Below are 12,399 nucleotides of genomic sequence, written 5' to 3' on the forward strand. Positions count from 1 at the left end.
CGTCCGCTTCACGAGGCGGGGAGGCACGGGGAGGCATTTCGCTCTCCATCATCTCCGGAAGAAGATCCCCCGAAGACGAACTCTGTCGAGAAGGGCTACGATCCGAACTACAAGACATGTGTCTCGGTCATTGATCACAGAAAGGAAGCAGGGTATATTTACTATGAACTACTTTTGTTTACTTACAGCTCGATGGAGGGCTGGTCCCCTTGCGGGTACTGTGCGGTAAGGATGCCCTCTGGGGTAGGGCCCTCTGACAAAGGTTTCTTCCCTCATTTGAAAGCCATTGTTTCCAATTCTTCAGAGCGGCCCTCTTCCTTCCTTGGGGAGGGGGAATTTCATATTCTTCTCCCCGGTTATCCTCCTTCACGGAGGCACTAATTCCCCCGGTTTGGATGAATAATGAGTAAGGCTCGCTTTCGGCTTCTTTGTTCCTCCCTTTATCTTCCCCTGATGGCGCTTGATAAGGCGCAAGCTCGAGCATCCTGGCTAGTACAGGATCCAGTGAGCCCTCGGGAAGGGGAGCCGAACACCTGATCATCTTCGCCTTTTTTATCCAGTCCTGGTCAAAAGGCGACTTTTCAGAATGATGTTGTGGTAAACTAAAAGACAACGTGTTCGGCCGCGGAATTACTTACTTGGGTGTCTAGATGATTGCAGTTCAGACCCACATCCTCGGTGGTGTCCGGACACTTTATTCATGATCCGAAGAACAATCCATACATCTCTTCGAGCGTCACGCTGAAGACTTGCTGAATAGTTCGCGGTCCTTCCGGGTTGAACTCCCACATATGGAGAGGTCGACGTTGGCATTGCAGGACCCGACGAACTAGCATGACTTGCATTACCTTAACAAGGCTGACATCTCCTTTGAAGAGATCCCGGATGCGGCTCTACAGCGTCGGCACATCATTAGTTGGCCCCCAGTCCGGCCCTTTGTTGACCCATGACGCCAATTGTGGCGGGGGGCCCGGACAGAAGGCGGGGGCAGCTACCCACTTAGCGCTTCGGGGAGCGGTGATGTAAAACCACTCCTGCTGCCATAACTTGGATGTCTCCGGGAAGGAGCCCTTTGGCCATGGAGCATCGGCGCCTTTGTTTATTATGGCGCCTCCGCACTCTGTGTGTCGCCCCTCAATCATCTTCGGCTTCACATTGAAGGTCTTGAGCCATAAGCCGAAGTGTGGGGTGATGCGGAGGAAGGCTTCACACACAACGATGAACGACGAGATGTGAAGGATGGAATCCGGAGCCAGATCATGGAAATCGAGCCTGTAGTAGAACGTAAGCCCTCTGACGAAGGGATCAAGACTAAAGCCTAGCCCTCGGAGGAAGTGGGAAATAAATACGACACTCTCGTTGGGTTCGGGAGTGGGGATGACCTGCCCTCGAGCAGGCAGCCTATGCGAGATTTCGGCGGTCAGATACCTGGCTTCTCTTAGCTTCTTGATGTCCTCCTCTGTGAAAGAGGAGGGCATCCACCGACCTTGAAGGTTGGATCCGGATATGACTGAAGGTCCGAAGCGCCTAGCCTGAGCCTTGGGTGTTGGAACTCGAGGTGGGGGAAGGATTCGATTGAGTGCGAGAAGAAAAGGACAGGCCTTGGCCCCTTTATAAAGAGGGTGAATATCAAGCGTCCTCCGCGTGGCTGTTTGGAACTTGCCTAAAATCAAGGAGTCATACCAGCAGGCGCGATGGGGTTACCCATGCCCGTATTGATGAGAATCCCGTGAAAAAAGGGACACGATCTCTGCTTCGACAGGACGTGCCAATAAAACGGCCTTGCAACACGTGCAGTGGCAGGCTCAGAAAAATGGTTCGTCATGACCAAACCACGGCAGAACGTCACGTTATGAAAAGCTGTCGGCAGATTAGATTTGTGGAAATATTATTCTCTCTATGGTGGTATGTGGAATTCGTTTTGTAGAGCCGGGCACTATCCTTGTGTTCAAAATCTTCTACAGAGTATTCGGAGGAGGAACCCGCCTTGCAATGCCGAAGACAATCTGCACGCCGGACTCATCGTCATTGAAGCCTTGTTCAGGGGCTACTGAGGGAGTCCTGGATTAGGGGGTCCTCGGACAGCCGGACTGTTGGACTATGAAGATACAAGATTGAAGACTTCGTCCCGTGTCCGGATGGGACTCTCCTTGGCGTGGAAGGCAAGCTTGGCAATACGGATATGTAGATCGCCTCCCTTGTAACCAACTCTGTGTAACCCTAGCCCCCTCCGGTGTCTATATAAACCCGAGGGTTTAGTCCGTAGGACAACAACAATCATACCATAGGCTAGCTTCTAGGGTTTAGCCTCTACGATCTCGTGGTAGATCAACTCTTGTAATACTCATATCATCAAGATCAATCAAGCAGGAAGTAGGGTATTACCTCCATCGAGAGGGCCCGAACCTGGGTAAACATCGTGTCCCCCGCCTCCCGTTACCATCCGCCTTAGACGCACAGTTCGGGACCCCCTACCCGAGATCCGCCGGTTTTGACATCGACAGTGCCGGACAGGTACCCGGTCTCGGCTATGCGCCATACTTCGGTGCCGCCCACCTCGAATATCGATCCCCCTTGGTTGCGAGGGACGAGCCAGAATAGTTTCCTACATAACTCAAAATGGGCCTCGCAGCCCAGAAATAGCTCGCAAAGAGCAACGTAGCCCGCGATATGGAGGATGGAGGCAGGAGTGAGATTGTGCAGTTGGAAGCCGTAGTACTCCAGAAGTCCTCGGAGGAAAGGGTGGATTGGAAATCTGACGCCTCTTAACAAGTAGGGAATGAAGCACACTCATTCCCCCTGGATGGGTTGGGGAAATTCTCCGCCTAAGCTCCGCCGTTGAAGGAGGTCAATCCTGCCCGAACAAGGACTAGATCCGCGGGGGGAAGAAATCCCTGCGTTTGCAGCTTGACCAGCTGATCATGGGACACGGAACATCTTTCCCAATTGCCTTTCTCGGAGCCGTGGGAGAGGGAGAAAGAACTGGGAGCCCTAGCAATGCTGGAATGGTTTCTCCTAGTAAGCTTTGAGGATTTCCCGCTTGGTGCGGAATGGATCTGAGATCCAATCTCTTTAAATAGACGCCTTCCTTACATGGCCAGGGTGTTATGTGCAAAAATACCCCGACCTCCCGTATTCGCTCGACACATGGAGGCTGAAGCCATGAAGGCATGTGTCGGGTGGTAGGTGCGACATATGCCAACGGGTGGCTTATCATTGTGGGAGCCAGTAAGACATCGCCGGTGCCTGGAAACGGGATGAGGCGAAGACATGCACGCCGGCGGATCTTACCCAGGTTCGGGGCTCTCCGTGGAGATAACACCCCTAGTCCTGCTCTGCGGGGTCTCCGCATGATCACTAGATCAATACAAGTAGCTACAAGTGCTCCTCGAGCTGTCTGGCTAGAGGAAGAAGAAGGGCGAGGCTAGCTCTCCTTTTCTCTCTATGTGGTGTGTGAAACTCTATGAGATCAACCCTTTGCATGGGTGTCCCGGGGGGTTTATATAGGCCTACCCCTAGGGGTACAATGGTAATCCGGCTGGGCGGGGGTCCCAGCCGTCAGTGTCTATGCTCGCCGGCTTCTCCGCCGGTCATTGGGGCCCGCCGACTGGTGGGTCCCGCCGGCTGCCGGCTTCTTGGCCGGCACGCCGGCCCCACCGCTTGGGGGCTTTGTCGGCGGCTGGTTACTGTTGCCTCGCCTCTGATGACGAGGGCTTTGTCGAGGTAAGCGTGGCTACTGTGTCGCCGCCTTGCGAGCTCTCACTGTAGCCTTACCTCGTCTTGTCTCCTTAATGGGGCGCATGCTTCGAGGGAGGGAGGTAGCCGGCTATTGGGAGCCGGACACATCCCTGGCCGACTAGAGGAGGCCGGGCCGTCTTCAGATGTCTCTCTGGCAAAGGGGCCCGCCGCCCACGGGCCGTACTGGCACCTGTCGTGGGTGACATCGAGGCCAACATGGCTACAGTGCCGCGCCGGACGGGGGATGGCTGGCCCGTACGGCGCCCTGTGGCCATGCCTGCTCCGAGATTCGGGGGTAGTGGGTTGTACTGTGGCCACACCCCATCGTACCACCGCTATGTGGGTACAGTCTTGGTGGGTGCAGTCTTGGCTGGCTTCTGGGAGCCGGATTTCTTCGTGGCCGACTTCTGGGAGTCGGTCTTCTTGGGGCCGGCTTCCTGGAGTCGGCCATCTCGTATCTTTCTTGGAGGAGATTTCTGGGGCCGGGTCGCCTTCTGGGAGTCGGCCCTGGGGATAGCCGGCCGGGGGAAGGCGGTCCTATGCTTTGTATGCTTGAAGGCCTGAACGGCCTGATAATTTTCAAAGAGCCAGGGGGAGTCGGTTAGGCTACCCGTGGTCATTTACTCTGACAGCGTGGAAGCCGATGGGCGCGACATTAAATGAAGGGTCGAATACAACTCTTTAAGTCAGGTACTTTGAAGTAATCAGAGGAGGAACCCGCCTTGCAATGCCGAAGACAATCTGCGCCGGACACATCGTCATTGAAAGCCTGGTTCGGGGGCTACTGAGAGAGTCCTGGATTAAGGGGTCCTCGGGCGTCCGGCCTGTTGGACATGGGCCGGACTGATGGGTCGTGAATATACAAGACCGAAGATTCTCTCCCGTGTCCGGATGGGACTCTCCTTGGCATGGATGGCAAGTTTGGCGTTCGGATATGAAGATCTCTTTCTCTGTAACCAATTTTGCATAACCCTAGTCCCCTCTGGTGTCTATATAAACCGGAGGGTTTAGTCCGTAGAGGCAATCACAATCATATAGGCTAGACTTGTAGGGTTTTAGCCATTACGATATCGTGGTAGATCAACTCTTGTAATACTCATATTCGTCAAGATCAATCAAACATGAAGTAGGGTATTACCTCCATAGAGAGGGCCCGAACCTGGGTAAACATCGTGTCCCCTGTCTCCTGTTACCATCGACCTTAGACGCACAGTTCGGGACCCCCTACCCGAGATCCGCCGGTTTTGACACCGACAGACCTCACTTAATAGTACGATGGTTCCTATGACTCAACAAAGAAGAAAGGAAACTACGAAACAACTATGTCTTCGCACTCCATAGTCTTCACGTGAATGTCTTCTCAAGTCATAATCTTCGTTGTGAATATCTTCACAGACCACCATTGTCTTCAATGTCTTCGCACATTTTTAGGGGTCATCTCTGGTAGGTAAACCGAATCAATGTGGGACTACTACCTGTGTTATCCTGCAATTCTCACAAACACATTAGTCCCTCAACCAAGTTTGTCGTCAATACTCCAGAACCAACTACGGGTGGCACTAGATGCACTTACAGATAGGTTTTCTATTTTACCGGTCTCATGCTGGTAGTTGGGAGACCGGGTTATAGGATCGATTGTCATACTATCAAGGGGGGCTCTCAAGTGAGTAGCTTGATTGTATCGTTCATAGAAAGCTCAAATCATTGCATCCTTGCGTCATATTTCTTGGTTCTTGTTTGGTGTTTCTCTTTGACAGTTTTTGAGCTTATGGTCATCTTCATGACAAGCTCGAGTTCATCGAAAACGGAGTTCATATATGCATCTTCTATGATGTTTTTTATGTTGGAGTTTATGTCCGTTCTTCATTCATAGAGGTTTCACATCTCTATATCATAGGCACATCTCCCCTGCCACTTCTTAATATAACCAACAAGCTTGAGTTTGCTCAATTCGGAGCTCATTTGTAGAAGTTATGGCAGGTCAGGTTTTATTGTATCCATCTGTTTTGTTTGGGCTTCATTGTTGCACTCTCGCAGTAGTACCGCTCTGGGAAGTGGTAGTACCACTTATAAGCGGTACTTCCATTGTCCAGTAGCGCGACTACTATCGTTGCTTCTGAGGACTTGACTTTTCGTGTCGGGCTGCGTGACAGTTGAACGGTAGTGCGAGCGGTAGTATCGCCCGCACACTACTGCACCACTTCCGCTTATCCAGTTGCTTCTAATCTGTTGCGCTCTCAGCGATAGTAGGGCGGCAGTGGATGCGTGGTACTACAACTTCAAGCAGTAGTACCGCTCACACTGGGCGGTAGTACCGCTTGCGTTACTGCCACACTCCACTGCCCTGCCCTATCTCCGTAGGCCCCTAAGCTGCAACCCCAGCCGTAGTACCGCTAGGGCGATTGGTAGTACCGCTCCGGTAGCACTACCACCTCGTGGCTCCTCGCCATTGCACTGCTATGTGGGTACCACCGTCCGAGCGGTACAGCTTGTGCACGAGCTGTGTGCATAACGGGGTGCCTATAAAAGGGGGTCTTCTTCCCCAATGAACCTTATCCTTCTAGCTCATGTTCTTCCCCCATTGTTGACCTTCTTCGAGCTTGCTATTTCTCAATCCCTCCAATGATTCTTGCTAGTTCTTGAGGGAAAAGAAAGAGAAGATCTAGATCTACGTTTCCACCAATCACTTTCTCCTTTATGTGAGGGGAATCCCTTGGATCTAGATCCTAGAGTTCATCGTGTTCTCTTCTTTGTTATTCCTCTCACTTTCCTCCACAACATTAGTTGTTGTGGTGGGATTTGGGAGGAAAGACCTGGGCACTCTTTGTGCCCTTGCCATTGCATTTGGTGCATCGTTTTATAATTATCCACAGTGATACGTGGAAGTGAAAGGTGAGAAGCTTATTACTCTTGGGTGTTTGGGCTACCTAGAGCTTGTTCCTCTTGGGTGCTTTGGTGCCCTAGACCGTTGGTGTCACGGAGCTCAATCACTATGGTGGAAAGCTCCGGGACAAGCTTTGGGGTCTACAATCTCTACTCCTAATGGAGCAGTTGGTAGTCTCGCTTCCAGGTTTTTTTTCGTCCCATCTCCACTAGTTTTTTTCGTCCCAACTCCCACCTTCGTCGGTTTTTTTCGTCCTCCTCCCACCTCCCCTGTGACAATCTCCTCGCATGAAAAAATCAAACGACCACTACACAGCGAGGCCTCGCACGAAAAAAAACCCAGACGAGGCCCGCTCGCACGAAAAGAAATCAGACGAACCGGGAGCGAGCCCCCCTCGCACGAAGGCACGAACCAGAGCGAGGACCCCTCGTATGAAAAAATATCTGACGAACGAGGCTGCCCTCGATCTATTCTCTACGACGACGGGAACAATGCCCCAGCCGCCATCGCGGATCTAGAGGAACCGCAGCCGAGATGCTAGAGGAGCCGACGCCGAGGTAATAGAGGATCCGTCGCCGCCTTCATTGCACACCTCCAGGGCACCGTCGGGACACTACTGCCGAGGTCTGCCATCGCCGACGTCGAGGTCTGAGAGGGGCATGACCCTAGGGAGATCTTCGTCGAGGTTGCCGCCGCCGACGACATCGCCTGCCCAAGGTGAGATCCTAGGGCCTGTCTCCTCCTCTCCTTGCAGCACTATGCTCTGTCGCGAGGCTGGCGGTGGGTCGATGGACGGAGAGGAAAGGTATGGTGTCGTTGATCCGTCCTGCCTGTGGATTCACTGGATGCGTCTTGGTGGAGTGAGCGCTCATGAGATTCGATCTGGTTGTTCTTTCCTTCAAGGTCGATTTGGGGTCAGTAGATTTGATCTGGCATAAGCTCTCCCTTGTTCTTTTGTGCTTGAATCAGATTTGGTGGTTCTCAATCTTGGTCTTCTTTTGTATGCATGATACACAACCGTGAGTGCTCCTCTCCCCTTTCCCTCCCTGCTAAAATTCAGTTCCAAACACGATCTGACGGTCTGAGCCCTATTTGGTGTTGGTGCACTTTCTGAGTAATTGTATGTTCAAGAATTGATCTAAATTTAAAGGATAAGAAAGTTTACATTTTCTTATATGGCTCAGACCGAATAAAGTCTGATCAGGTTTGCTGTTGGGTTGTTTGTAATATAAAAAACAACCATAATCATCGAGGAGTGAGTCATTCTCTCATGGGGATTTGTTTGCCTAATAGTAGAATTCCAATTGCTTTTGGATTTGTATGATGCAGCTTACATACTCCCATCACCCAGTAACATATCAATATCAGTTACTGCATCTGGCCGGGTTTATATTATGCATCCCTACTGAAAGTTTCATTGTTAAATAGAAACGAAGATTACAGTTATAGATGATAGATATATGTAATTGTGTGCTGCATTCTCACTGCTTCCAGTAGATAGTATCATTTCAGAGTTCACCTAAAATTTGCAATGTTCAAATTTTTGGGATCAAAATACAACTTTTTTTAAATTTAAGCCAATATAAAGTGTGTGCAGGTTGACTTTTAAAACATTTTTGCTTACAAGAAGGTTATCAGTTGTAATGTTTAGCACCTACATAACCTGATGGTCCTGTAGTGACTTGGGATTGGCAACTAAAGAAACATGGGTATCGAGCATATTAATGTGAGAAGTAGATATACAATATGTTATAAAGGAGAAGACAAGTAAATATTGAGTGTGAAAGATAAGTATGATTTTTTTACTATCATATGAATTATTGAATTTAATCTGGTATTCAACCCCTCAAAATTAGATTTAATACATGCTACTACACCATTACATATCTCTACTATTAAAGGAGAATTTGACAAGTAATCAAGCAAGTCAGCACTGTCGTCGATGGAAGTTGTCGTGCGGAGATGGAAGTTGACAAGTAAGTTTCTCCATGAAGTTGATCTGATGCGAAGCTTGTGCCAGATAAAAGGTTAATTGAGTTCTCATCTCCAATATGTTTGCATTCTAACTATCCTTGTTGATTCAGTGGTTCCATGATGCTACATTTCACTTGTTTTTCACCTCTTGATGCTACTATGGACGGAAGGCGTTTGCTAATTTGCACATTAATTTTTTTTCTGATAAAATGTGCCAATATCACCTGCATTATGCTTTTTAAATTATTAATCCCTGCTATAATGTAACGTGCCCACATAACAAGTATTCCGCAATCTTCGCAAGCATGTATTTGTTTGTCTAACTGTAGGTGAAAGAACAAGATCCACTGTGTGTGCAGCGGCAACAATAAATATCATGTCATTAGGGAGACTTCTGATAATTCTACTCTGCATTTTTTTTTCTTTAGTAGAAGTGTTCTGCCGCATTATTCAACTATGTGTGACCAATCTGACACACCTCACGAGTTCTATATATATATATGGACTGAGCAATTGATTCAGGTCTTTTTTCAAGTGGGGATGCAGATTGGGCATCAAGGTGTACGACAGAGGATGACAAACGATTACGTTCTGCACGTTAGTCCGCGTACAACTTAAAAGTTGATTGATACTTTTCATTTTATATTGATGGTCCCTCCAGCGAGAACAATTTTTTGACTCGATGTGTAGATATGCTCTTTTATTTGTGCGAAGTTGTTCAGACTTTTCTTTGATTCATTATTTTAGCTGCATACAAAAGGAGTATGAGTACTGTTTGGTTCCATGCAGGACCAACCAAGGAAGAGAAGCAAATCACAACCCTTTAGTTCATGGTCTAGGAGCAGGAAGATACACATCCATCTTTGTGATATTCTGGTATGAATATGCATGGTACTACGTACAGAATCCCTCAATTGTGTAGATAGGTCATCAAGTAATAGTTAGTAATTCATACTTCTGCTTCACCTTTTAGTTAATTATCCGCTTTCAAGTATTTGTTGCCGAAGTGAGCATCTAATTGCAGGAATTCTGTGAGGTAACCATCTCAATCTTTTTGTCACAAGGCTCTTGCGCGGTAGAGATTTTTGCTTGGTCATAAATGAATTAGTTCCATTCTTTGACAGTAAGAGAATGGAGCCAGATGGAGGAACATCAGCATTGATGCCAACATTTCCATTCTCTTGTTGTAGTAGTGTCTTAATTGGAAGAATATTTTGATGATGTTGATTGCTTTCTATTCTCATCTTTTCATTATTTTAGATCACTTTCTCGATAGTTCAATACTATATTTTTGGGATTAACTGTAACATTATGTGAATATATGTTTATAGTTCTAAAATCAGTGTTCATCAGCAATCAGCCTTCTAACTAAATAATATTTTCGCAAGGGCTTCTCTACACTGGTACGGTCTCTCGCTGGTACATGATTTGAGGCATAGGAGGGAGGGGCACGTTGCGATGTCGTCTTTGGTCACGGCTATAGCTTATGAGAAGAATGGGATTTATGCTTGGGAGACTGCCCGTGGTTAGCAAGTCATTATTGCCGCCTCCGCTTCCCAAGTTGCCTCGGCTTGCTGTTGGTGTCTGCTGCTTCTGCAGCCCCTGCCGGCCGCCTCTTAGGTTGGGTTTTGCTACCACTACTGAAGTTTCCATTGCCTCGGCAAGGCGTCGTCGTCTTACTTGCAAGGCACACATTGCACCGCGGGCAACATTTTGCTATGCATGGCCACTCATGTCAAAGCTGGGTTCCAGTTTGACGACCTCTCTATCAAGTCTCCATGTTCTTCTTCCCTGTACTTTCTCCATCTGCTGTTATAGTCTCTTGCAAGTACGGCTTATCCAGTTTGATGTCATGTTGCTTCGACAGTTGTGTATTAACCCCTTAGGAAGAAGAGCGGGGAGATGGAAGTTGTAGGCGTGTGCCCCCGGCCGACCGTCGTTAGACCAGTATGAGCTAGCGGCGGTGGTCGTCGAGGACTCTAAGCATCCGCGGATTGTCGTGGCGTAGTGGTGCCACCGAGGGCACCAACATCAGCAGTAGATGCAACAACGGCGGCAACGGTAAGAGACATAGGCCAAGGATAGGGATAGAGCAACTCAGCCACAATAATTTTTTATTAATTATGAGATGTTTCTTATTTATTCTAGATATGATCTACTCCCTACATTTCATAATGTAGTGCTCTTGAGAGGTGGAGCATTAAAGAGCAAATCAACTGGGCCCAGGCCTTCATGGCTTCGTCCCCTACTTTCTACTGATCCATGCCAACTGCGTAGTTATTTACTTTGGAAAGGCCTAGATATATTTCACATTTAACAGAAAAGTTCACACTGCAATTGTCTGTACAAAGTTATGTTTTGTTTTCATTATTTGTTTATGTAACTCATTTTTGGACTTGGTACTCATTTGACAATAGTGTTTTTAGATGGTGCTGGGGAATAGATTCAGTTGAGTGGTGGAGTTAGCACTTGCTCATGGTCATGGATGACTCTTCCTCGTCGATGGATGTATGTTTAGTACTTCGTCAGTTTCATAATTCTTGTCGTGCTTTTAGTTCAAAGTAAAACCATGTCAAGAATTATGGAATGGAGGGAGTACTTATTTGCCGAACCGGAGTTAATACGTGCATGGTGTGTGGTAACTACTCTTGCATTTGAATTTTTTGTGTGCGTTTAGTCTTTTAGAGGCTTTGTACTCTATTGATACACATGTGGCATATCTGCAGGATAGATAATGTTTCATTGGTAGCCCACACAGTGCATCTAGAGAAAACAATTGCTTTCATCGGCATACGGGGATATATTCTTCAGTGGACATTCAGCTAGAATACATATGAATTTTCCATATACTTCAGAGTTTTTTCTCTCAAGGGAGCTGCATTTTTTTAGAAAGGGAATAACACATATTGGTTGTTTTCATGGTATTAGCCACCTCTATTGTGTGTCTCAATCATTTAAATTTTGGGCATTGTACTATCATGGATCAGTTTTGCAATAAATTGGTAGAAGTTTTTGCCCCCAAGAATATAATGAGAAATATTTGCCGCAACTAAACTTTGCTGAGCATGTCTATTAACACTTTCCTCTTCTCCTATTAGATGTAATGATGTAGACCAAAGCAACCCTCATGTATATTGATACTATACTAGAAGGCCACTGAAGAATTTTACAGAACAAGAGAAGATGGCGTGCACCATATCTTTAAGATGACTTCCCTCACCATGTGGCATGCACTTTTCGGTTTTACTTTAGCGCAATTGCCATGTATGTAAGGGATGCAATTAGGCTGAATATTGCAATTGTAGTTTTTTCTAAACTTTTTCAACATCCCAGCATTAGTAAAATACTCCCCCCCATTCCATAATGTAAGACTTTTTTGCAAGCTATATGTTTGTACATTATATTGCTGGAAATCAAGAATTTACTCTTTTTGACTAATATTGTGTTTTAATAGTCCATTTCCTTTGTTTCAAAGGGTTGCGATAGTGAATAAAGCAAGAGCAACACCTTGTTTGTCGCAACAAGAAATTCTATACATTTTGGACAATTCTTAAATTCGTCCATATGAGCAACTTGTTAAACAATGTCGCCTGATGTACCCTATAAGAATATGTTAGGCGCAACTGAAGTTATACCAGTAGAGCAGTTTCCTCCGTTGCAACGTATTGGCACTTAACTATATGTTTATATGTTTAGTTTTGCATATTAGATATCAGAACTCATGGCTAGATAATGCTTTGGAAATGCCGATTGACAAAGTCGTTGATGTAACTATGATGGACTGGACTAAAAACTCATCGAGT

General features: G+C 47.2%; 1 long non-coding RNA gene across 6 annotated transcripts; it reads left to right on the forward strand.

Annotated features, from left to right (window-relative positions):
* Positions 1-6,919: 6,919 nt before the first annotated feature.
* On the forward strand, positions 6,920-12,034 carry LOC109763113 (uncharacterized). Of its 6 annotated transcripts, none has more exons than XR_006667208.2 (3): positions 6,922-10,657; positions 11,023-11,227; positions 11,695-12,034. It is a non-coding gene; the product is annotated as an uncharacterized lncRNA (long non-coding RNA). The 6 variants fall into 6 exon arrangements; XR_006667213.2 differs by having other exon boundaries at positions 6,924-9,472; positions 9,570-10,657; positions 11,023-12,034; XR_006667211.2 differs by having other exon boundaries at positions 6,930-9,632; positions 9,985-10,657; positions 11,023-12,034.
* Positions 12,035-12,399: the final 365 nt, after the last annotated feature.

This window comes from Aegilops tauschii, chromosome 7 (assembly GCF_002575655.3).
Source record: "Aegilops tauschii subsp. strangulata cultivar AL8/78 chromosome 7, Aet v6.0, whole genome shotgun sequence".
NCBI classification, from domain to species: domain Eukaryota; kingdom Viridiplantae; phylum Streptophyta; class Magnoliopsida; order Poales; family Poaceae; genus Aegilops; species Aegilops tauschii.